The sequence below is a fragment of the Cajanus cajan genome, chromosome 5, assembly GCF_000230855.2.
Source record: "Cajanus cajan strain Asha chromosome 5, NIPB_CcT2T_4, whole genome shotgun sequence".
In the NCBI taxonomy this organism is placed as follows: Eukaryota; Viridiplantae; Streptophyta; class Magnoliopsida; order Fabales; family Fabaceae; genus Cajanus; species Cajanus cajan.
Window position 1 is genome coordinate 57,174,594 of NC_138521.1, and position 15,954 is coordinate 57,190,547.

The window sequence follows — 15,954 nt, forward strand, 5'->3', positions numbered from 1 at the left end:
AAAAATATATAATAATTACAATCACATGCCACCACATTTCCAAAAAGTGTAAAAAATAATGAAAATGATATTTATTCATTTTTAATTTTAAACTTCTTTCGAAAATATTTTTTTAAAAAAAATATTTTCTAAAATTAAAAATAAACACATTTTCTTACTTATTTACACCAAATACACCCTTAGCTGTCGTTATTTATTGCTTTTCATTTGTCAAATTTCATATCACATCCATTGATTTTATTTTGTTATATAACAAACTAATATTTTAGATTTTATTTTGTTATATAAGAAATTAATGTTTTAGAATTAAGGGTGGGATTTATAACTGCACACCCTGCAGTTTTATTTCAAACAGCAGACAAAAGAAACTTGTGGATCTTTCGCGAAAAGAAAAGAATTTTGGACACCCAAAATATTAGAGTATATAAATTAATTTTTATATATTAATCACGAAATTTTATTTTATATGAAAATATTATTAGAAACTTCTTTTAAGAAGAGGATTTATAGATTTTTTTTTCATTTGTTATTTAATTTAATTGTTATTTATTACAAATATTTAAGAATTGAATATTAATATTTTAAAATAAATTCTATAAATAAATATAATTTTTTTATTATAATATAAATTATTTATCATAAATCTAAAATATAATATATATATATGTTTAAAAATATTATATATCTTAATTTTAAATATAATTTATTATAAAATTTAATTATATAATAAATATGTGTATATATTGTAGATATTAAAATACTAATAAAGAGAAAAAAAATTAATAAATTAAAAGTGACAAATTAATAGATACATGACATGATAAAAAAAAATATAAGATATTAATAAATTGTTTAAATTTAAAGAGGTTGAGTGATTAAATATCATTACCGAATACCGATCATGAAAATTTCATACTTGAATGGTAAGCACCACACTAAATTATTAATAGGTATATATCATTACAGAAGCCCCACCAAGGCACCAATACAATTCCCAAACTTATTGTTGATGGTAGGCCACTAGGCCGAAAATGGAAAACTGATATCGCAATTAAGCATAGTTATACTTATGACATCAGTGTCCATTATGCAATTTCTGTCACACTATTCTAATAAGTGTTGCTCATTATATTGGAAAAGATTGCCCAATGATGTAAAAGGAATGGTGGCTAGCGTTACACAGATTGTGTGGTGATCCATAGCGCACTTGACCTGCATCAAAAAACAATATAATAATAATAATATAAAATAATATCTGAAAATACTAACAATCACATAAATTGCATTATAAAGAATAAATTAAAATTTGAGAAATCACATGATGAACATCGCATCCATAAGTTAGTGAAAATAAAAATAATTAATGTGTCTCATATTTGATAGATTTATTAAAAATTAATAATAATAATAATTACTTTATGTCTCAATGAATTTTGTTTAAAACTAATATAAATAAAATAAATAAAATATAGAAATAATATAAATTTATAACATATAAAATAAGTGATATATATATATATATATATAAATTTATATATATATATATATATATAAATTTATATATATATATATATATAAATTTGTTTACTCTATCAATAATAAACACTCATTTTGTAACCACTTTTGCTATCTATTTTTGTTTGCTATTTTACTATTAATTAATTATATATATATATATATATATTTTTTTTTTTTTTTTCTATTTTATCCTTAAGAGTTTTTTTTTTTTGTGTCAATCCTTAAGAGATATGTTGGTGGAAAAAAATTAAAATATAATTAAAGGGTATAGGATGTTTAAAAAAAAGTGAAGATCATAAGGATATATCTCTTTTAAATATTGTTGTAAATTATTACCATTAGCAAAAATAAGACACTTCATGCCTTGTTAATGTTAAGTAGAATATATAGAAGTTACAATTGAGTATGATAGGTGCAATTGAGTATGATAGATTAGATTAGGATATAGGTTGATCGAGTTAGAACCTCATTAACTAGTTACCCATCTCAATTAGGTCAACAAAAAAGTATCCAATCCAATAACCCAACTTGTTGAAATATAGTCAAATTTATCTAATTGCATGTATTGATATCAACCCACTCACACTTCCTATATCATAATCCTCTTAACATATTGATCTCCTTATTTGAACTTTTATCAAATGACAAAGGAATATAGAATGAGTTTAATCAAGCTTAAATTCTTTAAATGTATTTATCATTATTAGACTTTAGTAATTATATAAAGTGTGACAAAATGATAAAAATATTAGAAAAAATAGAGTTATCGATATTTATTTATAAAAAAATGTTAAAACAAGATGTTCTTTAAATATAGATTTTGAGCTTGAGAATTGATTATGTATTAGGAAGATATTAACTTTTTATGACGTTCGGAATAAATATTAATTGTTATCTCTAATTAAGTTTTTTTAGTCATTATGTTATTTATATTAAATATTTATCAATTTTTGTTACTAATTAATCTTTGTCTAAAGTCCACTGGTTATCATTAGTGATATTTTTTCCCTAATCACCTTTTCAATCCAAAAGGTTTAAATTTGAGATACTAGTTAAACAATATGAAATTAGTGTTACTTAGATCAACGATATGTTGATCCATCTTACTAATTAATATTTTTAGAATATTTATCTCATCTTAAATTATAAAAATATCAAATTTTGTATATTAAACACAAATAAACATTTTGTAATAGAGTGATTTTATAGACTTTTCTTCAACAAAAGGGTTTATAGAATTTTTTTTAACTCTTTATATAATTTAGTTTTCATTTATTATATTATTTATGAATTAAATTTTAACATTTTAAAATAAACCATTTTTTACATATTAAATATGAACAATTATATTAGCGATAACGTTTTCAGAATTTTAATATTTTTAAAATAATTAACTTTTCTTGTTGTTATAAAGATATTAAAGCAATTCAAAAATAACAATTTATCAGTTAGCAGAAGATGAACGAAAGACTGTCACGTTGTAAAGGTGATGTCTACAAAAAAAAAAATTCAAAAAGACAATTTTAAGGATTGAACCTGTTAATTAAAAGTTTTATTTATCATATAAATGTTTGGGATGCTGTCAAGTTAAGAGATTTTTCCTTTTTATTTTGTTTTAGCCAATACATTATGGTATTTTATGATTTCATTTTCAATCAACGATAAAGTATGATTTATGTTTCTTTTATATATTATCCTTTTATCAATGATGAAAATATTATAAAGGTTAATTAGGAAGACCAAAATCTTTTCAATGTGTAATTATTTTGATTATCAGTGAATTACTATAAACAATCTTTTGCATTTTTGAATGAAAATATGACTTGACATTTAGAAAAACATCAATGACACTTTTATATTTTATTTCTTCCAATATATTATGTTTTCAATATATTTGTTGTTTGGTGGACGCACTAATGAATAACTTAAAACACTGAACAAACACGTTAGTTAAATTTTTTAAGACGTGTGATAGTACTGATCTTAAGAACTTATTTGCGGGATACGCACAAACTTCCCGGACCTCTATTTATAGAGTTTCAAAAACCCTAAAACCACATTAAGGGAGGATAAGGTTTGCCTTAATTAGAATAATTTAATATAATCAAAATAAAAATATTTTCGGATCTCATTTTTGCACGCGTAAGAGGGGACACATCGACATATTTGAATTACAACGGGCTCACAAGGCCCATTCTTACGTGCGTGAGCCCACCACTCTTTATTTGTCTCTTTGGAAGTGTTACGAACACTTTGATATATAAAAACTCTACACTTAAGTGGTTGAAGTAATGTATGACTTTTTCTTTTAAAATATCATGCATATATATGTGCAACAGTATTTACCTATACTTTTCCTATATAACATATAATTAACGATAGATAATCAATTACTTTAAATTATGAATTAGAATTTAACTGAGCAACAAATATTTAATCCAGTGTTGATAGGCTTAGTATAAGTTAAATTATGAATGTTTTAAAAAATTTAAATATTATTTGTGATTCAATTTCTAAGTTAAACTTGATAAAAGAATGCACTTCACTCTATCAAATTCACACGAATATTTGAAGACTTCAGTTAATAAAAATAAATAAAGAATAAAGTATCGAAAATACTATTATCAAATAAAGAAATAAATAAATAACACATAAAAAAAATAATAAAAAAAAGTAGGTTAAAATAATATGAGGATAGAAAATATTAAAAATAATTATAAAAATAAAATGAATGCGATTAAAAAAAGGCTATGGAGAAGTACAAATTTCAATTTCAAAACCTTTCAAATAAATATAGAGTATAATATAAAGACATTTATTTTCAATCACCAATTACAGTTTATATTTTTTTTATGTTAAAATTATTTATAAATGAGGTCAATTAGAATTGACTATAATATAATTAATTTAACATGTGGTTGAGAAAATGATCTATTTTTTAATATGATTAATTTTTTTAATAAATTTATTAATTAGAGACATCATTAAAATTATAAAATATTCATTCAATTATATTATTTTGTATTATATTTTCAATAGATATTAAATTTTATTTTGCAATATTGATGTGTCATTTATTTAATTAGAATTAAACTAATTATCAAGTCAACATTTTGGTTAAAAATAAAAGTCTATTAATTACAATATAATAAAGTCATTTAAATATTTGTATTGTTTGAAATATTCAAAATATTTAAATCTATTAAGATATTTTTATTAAATTTTTTCTTATGTGATCCTTATATTTATTTAAAGAATATTACTATTAACGATCATTTTGAGTGTGTGTTGCTGATATCATTCTTAATTGCATGCTTGGTCATCTTTAAATGTTTTTATATTAAACTTCTATTATTTATGTAAATTGTAACCATTGATGTCAACATCAATTATGTTGCATTTATTGATAGGAAATATAATTATATTTTTATATATTTTTTTTTTACCATCATTTAACATGTAAAGCTATTACATTTTGAATGTATTTAAGTCGCAATATAAAAAAAATGGACATAATTGATTGTGAATACCTTCCTCCTTATACTCTAATATTTGATATAGAACTTTGTTATACTATTATATATAAATAATGCATTAATATTGAAAATCAACATAAATCCTAAATTCTAAATTTTGTTATACCGTTTTTCTTATATTATTAAGTAATATTGTGAAAATTATTCTAATATATTGAAAATAGACATAAATAATGTAGTTTTAATGCATTACTTTTGATTTTTATATATATAAATAATGCATTAATATTTTATACTATACACTTTTTTCTTAAAAGATATATTTAAAATTATAATTTTTTAATACAATTATATATTAAAATTTAGTGAATTGAAAATAAAATAACATGTGTATCGCACGGATCACTTATCTAATTTTTATAAATTTTAAAATTTTTGAAGTTAGTACAACTTATACATCTTAAAAAATGAAATTAACAAAAGTGTCACTCTTAAGTTAATTTATTATAATATTATTTTTTATTTTAAATTTTTTTTAAGAAGAAATTTTAATATATATTAAGTTATTATAACTTATACTCTAAAACTTTAAGATTAAAATGATGTTACCTTCCATTATCCCTTTCTACAAAGTTTCATTATTCACTATTAATTTTTGCCTTTGATGATGACTTGAATTATGCAGCTTGATTTTAATTAGTCTTATATTTTGAAATTTTATGGTTATATAGCATTTACATCATAAATATAAACGCACAAATTTAAAATATTTATTATTATTATTATTATTATTATTATAATTATAATTTTTTTATTTTTTTTTATACTGACCCAACTTCTTTTTATTATTGGATTATTTTTCTCCAAAAATATCTTCAAACAAATCTCTGTTGTATTATGAGTCCAGCACCCACATACCTAGTCTACAATTTGAAATCTACAATTTGAAATCAATAAAATGCATTCGTATGGCCCGAGCCCAATCACCTCAAGCATAACAAGAGCAAAACCTAAAGCATAGGTAAGGGAAGAACTTGAAGATAAAAAGATCCCATTTGCGACCCATGCGACATCAAAATGGGAGGTTGCCCTTAAAAATATAAATAATCTCTCTCTCTCTCTCTACTTCTCTCTCTCTCTCTTCCCACTAATAAATTATAATTACAATAGTTATCTCAAATGAAAATGTTTTAGACTCCAATATTTCAGGATGCAAATATAGTGGACGTCCAATAACAAAGGTATGACTAAAATATTTATGTTATTTAATAGCATATTGTAAATGATATTTAAATATCACTTAAGTTACACTATGAAAAATGAGTCAGTCATATAATACTTCAACAACAATGAAGAATTTATTAAAAAGTTTATTAAAATAAATATTTATTGTTGAAGAAAAAAGCTTAGATAAATATTTTCCATAGATAATACATGGACAAATTTTTATGCTAGTTCTTCCACTAAGGACCTAAAACCTAAGGTCTTTCATGGACATCATGTTCTTCTGAGTGATGTCATCGATGTTGTCTTAGTTTAATAGGAATGTTTCTTTATGTTATATTTGTATCTTTTTGTAAAAATAAATATTTGTGTTTTTTAATCATTATTTATTTGTATTATGTGTGTGTAAAACTATTTTGCACTTAAGAATTTTAGATTAATCTAAAGACTAAAGTTAGATTAGTTGGAAATAATCATGATTGAAACGACATTTCATGTAATTTCCATGTTACTCATCCATATATTGATCTATGTTATTTAGTGTATTAATGTGGTGACTATTAGTCTAGTCATATTTTATATTAGTGATAAAAGTCTTAATGAGTTGAGTCCATTATTGATACATGAGATGAACCAAATTGTTAAAATGAAAATTTAAAGATAAATAGCACGCAAATGCATGCCTAAAGAGTTGTTATATAATTGTTACAATATATAGTCCAAGTGAAAAATTGTTGAAATTTTATATTCAAATGATTAATGTTGGCCAATATTATAAAATAATTATATCCGTTATTTATCACTATTGAATTTTATTTTATGTGATCAAATTAAGTGAATCTATTAGAATATTAAATTAGAAGGTGTAGACTTAAATGAATATATGTCATTGTTAGTCCATTAAAGAATAATGAGAACACTTTTAAGTTAACATACTATAAGAAGACTACAATCCCAATATATTGAATAGTAGCTCATACTTCCTTCTCCCAATTTTGAAAAAAGGTTAATGTCTCATTAGGAAACATGGGAGATTTAGTTAAGAAAGAACAATAAAACCACAAGTTTCTCTTTGGTCATGATGATAATCAATTGGATAAGTATTCTTCAACATTTATTGAAAAACACTTAGATCAAGAACCAACCATGGATGTAGGTATTTATGTTATCCTTAATAACCAAACATGTTATATATTTTTAGAATCTTTGGTATATTGTTTTGGGATTTAGACTTGTGCAAATTTTTGGACATCCACATAAGGAATAGAGATTATGACAATAAGGATTAAGAAGTTTTCAACACAATATGCATAAAGTAATTAAAATAAATAATAAATTTAAAGTAAATTAGTCACTAAACATAAAAGTAAATAATTACTAAATTTATATAAAATAGTGCATATCACTTAGTAATGTCAAAACGGGTCGTTCGACCTAACCCACCATGGGTTGGCTACTTGGTTGGTCAATCCAAATCAACTCACTTTTAAGTGAGCAAAAAAAAAATGAGTCTGACCCGATCCACCATGGGTTAGTATATTAAATGAGTTGACTCACTTAATTAAAAAAAAAAAAACAAAAACTTCCACACCAAGCAGGGGTGCAAGGCATGGTGGCACGGGGTGTGGTGATGATGGTGCAGTGGTGTAGAGTGCGATGACACAATGGCATGAGACGTAGTGACATGGGGGCACGGTGGTGTGAGACATAATGACTATGGCACAGGTGCGATGATGCAATAAAGAAGGAGATGAAGAGTGAGGGAGAGGGACAATGATGCCCTAGTAGAGGGAGAGAGAGAGGGCTATTCTCAGTATATTGTTTGAGACTTTGACAAAAATGAAAATGAAAATAACCCTACGACTACATATTGTTGTGATAGTGTAACCTAGAGTTGTCAAAACGGGCCAGCCCGGCCCGTTTGGCCCGGCCCACCTCAACCCATTTTTTAAGTGGGCCAACCCGGCCCGGCCCACCAAATTTATTATGCAAATTTTTCTAGCCCGGCCCGGCCCACCACGGGTTGGTGGGCTAAACGGGCCGCCCACCAACCCACCTGATTTTTAAAAAAAAATCATAATTTAAAATAAATTTCAATGTAAAATAATATTTAATCTAAAGTAAAAATTATTAAACTAAGTATCATGGATACAACATTAAAATTAAATTAATAAGTGTGCAACTTTAAAAAATTAAAACAAAAAAAATAAAAAATCTTTCATGAGAGTGATTATTCATCAATATTAAATTTTATTAGAGGTTTGGATAGATAAATTTATAGTAATTTCATATTGTTTAACATTGATTTTATCTTTATCTATAAAAAAAAATGATATCTTATTAAAATAATGCATATATAATAATAAATAGTTAAGTAAGTTGTTAGTGGGTTGTTAGTGAGTTTAGGGGATGGGTTGGTAAGTGGGTCAGGTGGGCCGCTCGGCCCACCACGGGTTCAACCCGGGTGGGCCAGGTCGAAAGTGGGCCGGTTCATATTTTTTGACACATCATAATTTTTTTCATTTTTTTGGCCCGGCCCGACCCGTTTTCAAGGTGGGCCGGGTTGACCCACGGGCTGGAGCCACTTTGACAGCTCTAGTGTAACCTAGAGCTAATGGGTTGAGGTTTTTTTTTTCTTCTTTGTGTTATGCTGGTTGGTTAGTCGAGTTCTTAGTGGATTGGGTTTAAAATTGACATGTATATATTAAAATTTGTAATTTTTTTTAGTCCAACCCAACTCGAATTTGTGGTAGACGAGACTAACTCATGGATTCTAACCTTTTTGATAACTCTAATATCACTTGTTGTCTTGTTGTTTAGTCATTGAATTTAAAGAAATAACGTCTTACTAAAATATAAATTTACTTGCCGGTACATATCACATTAAACTTCTGTCATTTTGGATAAGTTGTGTTGTATACCTACTATACATTCAGAAAAATAATATAAATACATGTAATTAGCTATTCAGTTTGCTTTGAGTCAGTTTGAAATTTTCAAACAACATATTGAACCAAATTGGGTAGTTTACAAAAATAATAAATAAATAAATAAAATTATTACTTTTTGATTTTCAATCGTTTTTTGATATTTTGAATAAATTTTCTGTTTAAGTTGGTTTAGTGTTTAGCACTCCTAAATTCAATACTTCACCTGAATCATTTACCCAATTTGTATACCTTAGCGAATGCCTTGACTATATTTCATTGTTTTATTAGTCAAGTAAACTTATTTATTTAATAATATGATGCAAGGGTACCCAACCCTTTACATATCAGACCAATTACTAATTACTTACTTGAAAAGCCAAATAGTTCCACACTAACACAAAATCAGGGCCCGTTCCTCTTGTATCAATGGGGTGGCTAGGACTAGCTCAAAAAAAATGTGTTATGAAATTTTTACACATTATTATTTTACTCTCCTATATGTCATTTTAAGTCATTTAAAATAAATAATAATAATAATAATAATAATAAAATTAAAAGAAGTTAATTGTAATTATTTTTAAGTTATGCAATCACATTCTTAAGATATTTTAAATGCAATGAATTTTTTTGTTCTACAAAAATACTCTTTCAACAATTGAGAAATGATGGATAGTTTAGTTTATTAGAAAATGTGAAATATATTATATTCTACATCAGTTATTAATAGAACCGATGTAAAATATGCCATATTCTACATCATATATTGATAGAACTGATGTAAAATATGTCATATTTTACATCAGTTATTGTTAGAACAAATGTAAAATATACATTATTCTACATCGATGTAGAAAGCTTTATAAGCAATTCTACATCAATTATCCCAAAATCTTTTATATATAACATCACACTGTTAAGTACTAATCATGAAGTCATTTGCCTCTTGAAAGAACTAATACACTTTAAAGTGAAAAATAATTAAAAAGAATGAAAAAAAATTAAAAAAAAAACTTTCTCCTTATGACTAGTACAAGTAGAAAACCTTAAGAAATTATTAAGTAAAAACAATGTCAATTGGTAGAAATGAAAATAAAACTTAATGATAAAAAATTGTGAAGAAAAATTTTGCACACATTAAAGATCAGTAATTATAACATTATAATGATAGAAAATAAATTAAAATATCAACAATAGTAAGAAAGATAAAAAAAAATCATAAAATGTAAAACTCATGATTCTTTTATTCTTCCACTCACTTAAAATTCACGATTCTTCTATTCTCTTTTATTCTCACCCACCTAAAACTCATGAATCTTTGAAAGTTTTCTAAGTCTCAACACATAAAATCATTTTATCTATTCATAAGGAATAAACACATGATACCATTCGACAATATTTTATACAAATGCCTTCCAATGAGATATTAATATTACATACGTATGAAATTTCAACATAATAAAGAATAAGAGATGTGGTTCCATACATATTGTAAGAAAAAATAACTATTATCTCTTAAAAAAGTTTAGCTCTTAATTAAAGTTCTCATAAAAGACCTCTTTTAATTAGACTTGTTTCCATAGCTTTCCAAAGGTTTATAGTTTTCTCAAGACTAATTGTGTGCCCTGGAAACAATCTAAATAGATGCAGAATAAGTTAATGATGTACATATGGGTCCTTAAAATCTTCTACCTGCCAAATAAACAAGGTGTTATAGTTAACATGGAATTGTTGGCTTACAATATAACATGATCGTTGTATAAATCATAACAAGATATCACATGAAAAAAACTAGCCGATGGCCACTAGAGAGATGGAGGGAAAAAAAATACAAATATATAACCATTTCATAATGGACCATAATTTCAAAGATTAATTGAATAATAATACAAAAAATAGTTTTCAGGTTCTCTATTCAAGTTTTCTTTCCCTATAACCAGGTTCTTTCATTTTTAACAAAGAATCCAAGAATAAGAGTGAAAAGAGCATCCATCAAGATGAGACAAATTGCATCATGATATGCATGAGAAAATGCAGAAAGACAATAGGATATGCCTATAATCAAATAGAGTTTGCTCTGGGTCAACAAAAATAATACAGAAAAAAAAGACTGATAAAAATTTAATTTAAAAATACTTTTTTTATACTATTAGCCAATTGTAAATCATATAAACTACGCAGATATATATATATATACAAAAGTGAACATGTAACCAAAAGATGAGCTTATACACTAATACCAGTGCATCTAAGAATGAAAATTTTGAAGCAAATTTCAAAACGTACTAATTTAAATCTTACAAATGATTCATGTTAACTAATTTTTGTAAAGAAAAACAATATTGATCAATTCAGCAAAATGAATAAATAATAGTATTACTCAGTTTAAGAATTAAAAACAAAATCAGCATTGAACATTAAATTTACCAGAATGAGCATGTGCATACTAAGCATGCAAAATTCATATGAAAAACCAAAGGACATTGTCACTGAAAACAATGAATGTACAAAAAAACAAAAAAGATAACCCAAAGCTGGATAAAAGCAAGAAGTTGCCATACTTTCTCACATTCTGTGTAGGCATGCTGAACTTTGAGCGCATGATTTCACATTCATAAATATGAATATGCAAATGTCATCAAAACCAAAGGTTCACTTTATGAAATTTGAAACGTCTCCATTAAGTCTAAGAAATTTATTTACTTGCTGATCAAATTATTAACAGTAAATTATTGAATGACTGATGGAGAAAGCAACTAGTAATGCCCAGTAATACAGTGACAGCTTATCCAAATCAAATTTTAAGGTAGCATATTTGTTTTTAAGTTTGGCAATGATAGTCTAACTAACAATTTTGCTCGTGGATTTTAAAAAAAATAGTTATAGTGTATTTTCTATTTTCCGAAAGAAACTGCTTTGTAGGCATCTTGTATAACATTGTTCATTGTTGTGGACAAAAGCCAATTACCAATCTTAAAAATTATATATCTAAGAAATGGAAAAGATAAGTAGAGATTCAAGATGGTGAGGATGTATTTGGAAGTTTTATATTAGCAGGCTGAATGTAGGTTTGGTTTAACTTATTTTGAAGAAATATCCCCCCACTTTTGCTTCTTCTCAAGAGAGCTTTTAGAAAGAAAGAAAAACCAAAAATTCCCCAGAATGTTTTTAACCAAACATGTACTTATAGTGGAAAATAATTCCTTTCTTCTATTCAGGAGAGATTTTTTCCGGAGGGAAATGGGAATCAATTATTCCCCCAAAATTAATCTATCAAACATGAAATTCACGCTTGCTTGATTTATTCTAGCACGGATTAATAGATTTGAATAGCTCATTCTGCTATTCAAACACAACAAAATAAAAACTACGACTGTCTAATGCAACAGCCAATAAAGTTCTACATCACACACTATTGAATTGAATTTTGCAGTATTTTTTCCCTTGGCTATATAACCAAAAGCTCAAGCTGAACCCAGTATCTTTCGCTTAAAAAAAATTCCTTTCCAATTTCCCAAAAGCTGACCCCCTTTTAAACAAACGCAATTTTCTGCAATTATACTTTTGCCAAATGTTCACTTAGCACATGTTTGGTTGTGCGGTGCACAAACAAAAACTGCGTAAAAAAAATGAGGAGAAAGTAAGGATACATATATTTCATAAAAAGTAGCCATCCAAGGAAACTTCTGGTCACAGGAACCTATCCAGTAAATAAAGATACACTTTGCAGACAAATATGATTGCTTATCGTTGCAGACCCTATTTTACAGAAAAATTTCAAGAATTATGATATGAATTGTCACCTTACCCACACACTATTCTACTACCAATCACCATTAGTTGGTTGAACACCCACTATCACAAGGAACTCACCAATTATCAGCTACTTATGCTGTAGTTAATTGCTTACTACCCAATTATTATGGATGGTGGTTAATTCTTCATGGAAAATCAATGTGGAAAAACTTTCCCCTGAACTTATTTATGAAAAAATAACTTTGATCTTCAACCAGCATGAACACTAGTTAACTGCTCAAGAACGATCTACAATTATGTTTTGGGTAAGCAATAGTATATTTACCCAAAACAGAAAATGACATTTAAACCATCACATTAGAGTAATCTATCTGGCCAATGAATTAGAAACTGTTACCACAAACAAACTTTGGCCCTTCCCCTAAAGAAACAGGGTCCTTAATGAACCCAGGTAGAGATTTGTCCTTCTCAAATCACGAGTCTTAAAGTAGAGATTTTACAGACATAAACCCTTTATTCGGTAGCAAAAGCAGATGATATTTTCAAATATAGTGAGAAGAAAAGGTTCATGTCAAGGAAGTTTCCAGGAGATGCTCCAAGATAAATTTAAGATTGCAAAAGTGTATTATTTAAATCAGATAGATTAACAGAACTCTCAAAAAGAGTTATACATCTTCATAAATTTGAGAAATCTAACTCTTTCATGCTTTTGTATCAGTAAATTATCTCGAGATATTAACCAATTAATTCCAACATGTCTTATCAATTGACATGATGATATACTGTCACTAAAAAGCATTTCTTATGGACGACTAACTAACCACCCAAAAACAGTTCCAAAACATGAAACCAAACAGGTAATTGGAAGATTTAAAACAATCAAAAGCTAAAAAGAGGTAATTATAGTCTAGAAGAGAAAAGAAGACGAAGAACAGTGGGAATTAAGAGTTCCAAAAATCACTAAACAATACAATAAAAAGAAAAGAGATTTTATTAACATCAAATCAGAGGCTTCCCTTTGATCCTTACAAAGTAGATCTAACTTCTGATACTCAACTTGTGGGCACAATCCTTTTCTTTTCCTAGTAAACTGGCAATACTATAATTACCCTTTCACAAAACCGGTTTCAGATTATCACAAAAACAAAACCCTCAAAATTAACATCAAAAGTTTTTCTTCCAAGCTAAATTGGAGCTTCATGAAACTCCAAAACACCATAAAAGTAAGAGCAAACAGCACAATAATTAAAGAAAAAAGAGAAGAAGAAAAAAGCAACAGAAGAATGGGTTAAATGCATGGAGGAATTAGAAGAAAGTGCATATGCGCTCCACTTCTGGAAAAAATAAATTACCAGCTTCCGAAGTTTCTGATGAAAGCAGTTTTGAGGATCCGGCAAGGCTATAATAGTGCATTCAAAGAATACAATGCGTTCAATTCTGCAAAAACAAACCCAGAAAAAGAAAAGAAAAATTCATTAGAAGAAGGCTTCAATGCATTCAGAAAGAAAATGGAAAACCTTAGTTCTTGAGGACCTACGGTAGTTGCATTAGTAAACAATGAAAAAGGCATGACCTTACTACACAAGAGTAGACGATTAGTTGAGGAACACTCGAAGAATTTTGAGTTGGAGAAGCGCGCAATGATGAGAACGCAGGAGATTGATCTTGTGTTTAGAAATGTCTTCCAATTCTACATCGGTCACGAATAAAAACATTGTAAAATAATAATGCCCTTCTAATTTTACATCGAGCACCAACACAAACGATGTAGAAATTTTTTGGGATTTAAACACCCCCAGAATTGATGTAAAAATACTTCATTTTTACATCGTTTGTTCTCATATACTTCCATCTTCTATTTAATTACAAAAATGTCACCACACTTTTGTTTTACATCGATTTTCTTAAAATTGATGTAGATATAATGAGTTGAATAGTACTTTTGTAGTAGTGTGAGATTGTTCTCACACCCTATTTTGTTTGTTGGTATGTTTTTGTTTGTTTTGCAGATGAGAATCCATAGTTTCTGGAGGAGCAGGGAGATATCTAGGTGCGTGTAGAAACACTGATGCCAATATGACATCGAGAGTTAAGAGTAGTTTAGAAACTATGTTATCTCTCTTAATTTTAATTCAATATATTTAAGTTGTGAATTATTTACCACTATCCGTTATTATTATTTTTCTATTGAATTGAGTTACTTTTAACTTAATAAGTATGAAATAAGAATTTAGGAATTATTTGTATCTTTAATTGGTATCTTTTTTGGGGTAGATGAGTGTCACATTTTTTGTTGTATATAGATACAAAATAATCTTGATTATTAATTTCTACCAGAAGTTTTAATTTTTTGTTCTTGTTTTGGAACTTTTTTTTTTTTTCATGCAGTTGCCTCAGCTTTTCAACTCCCTAAACATGATGTGGTCTTTGTTCTAGTTCATTTTCCTAAGCAAGAGTTGAATCAAAGTTAGTTGATGTTGTTATTCAACAACCTTATGACCCTCCTTCTACATCATCTTTGGAGGGAATGCCCTCCTTAGAAGATGATTTTAATGCTGATGTTTTGTAAGGCATGAATATAATTACAACTAGTGGTTTCAATTTGATTAAACAAGAGGAGTCCCAATTCCAACAAGTGGTCACCAAAAGTCAGAAAAAGAAGAGAAAATAAGTTCTAGGGCATCAACTTTTATTAAAAAAAAGGCGGTTTTCTATATTTTATTGTCATCTTAGACAATAATTCTAAATTATACTTTCCCTTATCTCTTAATATTGTAATTAATTGACATTATTTTTGCTTAATAATTTCTCATGGTTTTTTGCTTGTACCAATCATAAAGAGAAAACCTTTTTATTTTTTTCCTCTATCTTTTTAGTTATTTTCACTATTAGATGTATTACGTTTTGCATTGTGTTTAAATTATAATGTTAATATATTGGTGTTTTCAACTTAATTTAACAAGTACATAATTTCTTTCTTGAGGCAAATGACTAAAGTGGTTAATATTTAATAGTGTCATGTTATAAGAGATTTTGGGGGTAATTGGTGTAAA

The 15,954-nt window shown here is 26.8% G+C and overlaps 1 long non-coding RNA gene across 1 annotated transcript; it reads right to left on the minus strand.

Annotated features, from left to right (window-relative positions):
* Positions 1–10,483: 10,483 nt before the first annotated feature.
* Positions 10,484–14,945, minus strand: LOC145958382 (uncharacterized). Its single transcript, XR_014434134.1, has 3 exons — positions 14,475–14,945; positions 14,254–14,338; positions 10,484–10,837 (listed from the first exon to the last, which is right to left on the minus strand). It is a non-coding gene; the product is annotated as an uncharacterized LOC145958382 (long non-coding RNA).
* Positions 14,946–15,954: the final 1,009 nt, after the last annotated feature.